The sequence below is a fragment of the Bos javanicus genome, chromosome X, assembly GCF_032452875.1.
Source record: "Bos javanicus breed banteng chromosome X, ARS-OSU_banteng_1.0, whole genome shotgun sequence".
Classification (NCBI taxonomy): Eukaryota; Metazoa; Chordata; class Mammalia; order Artiodactyla; family Bovidae; genus Bos; species Bos javanicus.
Window position 1 is genome coordinate 94,795,591 of NC_083897.1, and position 1,324 is coordinate 94,796,914.

Below are 1,324 nucleotides of genomic sequence, written 5' to 3' on the forward strand. Positions count from 1 at the left end.
TACCAGCTATCCCCTCTTTATTTTCTTTTTCTTCTCCCTCTGGAGTAGTAAAATGAGTTTCCTGGTTTTGGAATTAAACCATCCCTATATGGCTAGGGTACCTTGAGCAAAACCATCCCTCTGACCCTTAATTTCCTCAACTATTAAAGGAGGGCAATAAAATTCCAAAACCACTGTAGTACAAGAAGGAGGGGCTCTGTAACAGTCACCTTCCATAGGTGATATCTAGGTCATTGGAACAGTTCAATAACATCACGTACAGAAAACACAACACAGTGCCTGGTCCCAAGAAATAACAGCTAATGTTGATTGAATGCTTACTATGCACCAAGCCTTTGTTAAGTGTTTTTGTTGTTGTTTTTTTGTTTTACATGGGTTAATTTAGCCCATCCTCATAAGGACCCTGGGGCTTCCTTGATGGCTCAGCTGGTAAAGAACTTGCCTGCCAGTGCAGAAGATGCAAGAGATGCAGGTTCAATACTTGGGTTGAGAAGATCCTCTGGAGGAAGAAATAGCAACCTGCTTCAGCATTCTTGCCTGGAGAATTCTATGGACAGAGGAGACTGGTGGCCTTACAGTCCATGGGGTCACAAATAGTCAGACACGACTGAGCATGCATGCATACACAGACATGGAAGGGCCTTATGAGATAGGCACTATTACCCCCATGTTACAGATGAAGAAACGGGCTCAGAGAGGTGAGATAACAGGCAATTGCCAAGCTACTAAGTTCAGGGCTCAATTATGAACTCAGGCAGTCTAGTTCCATAACTCATACTCTTTAAGCACTATTCTCCCTTTTAGGATATACAGTTAAAAATGTGAAGTTCTCTATTTCCTCTTTTTATTACACTCTCCTTATCACTTTGTAATTTTCTTGTCTTCACTATCTTCTCATTTTCTTCTCAATCCTAGGGCAGCAAGACTGTATCATAACCAGGCAATTTTATCTGTGGAGCACTATTTACACAAATTGGATCATACTCATTATACTGGTCTGCAATTTCCTTTTTTTTTTTTTCCCATTTGACCACATACCAATATGCCATGTAGGTCTTTCTATATGAATTCTTCCTTTTCATTTATTTATTTATTTTTTTAACTTAAATTTATTTATTTTAATTGGAGGCTAATTACTTTACAATATTGTGTTGGTTTTGCCATACGTAAACATGAATCCACCATGGGTGTACACGTGTCCCCAATCCTGAACCCCCTCCCACCTCCCTCCCCATACCATCCCTCTGGGTCATCCCAGTGCGCCAGCCCCAAGCATCCTGTATCCTGCATCAAACCTGGACTGGCGATTCATTTCTTATATGAT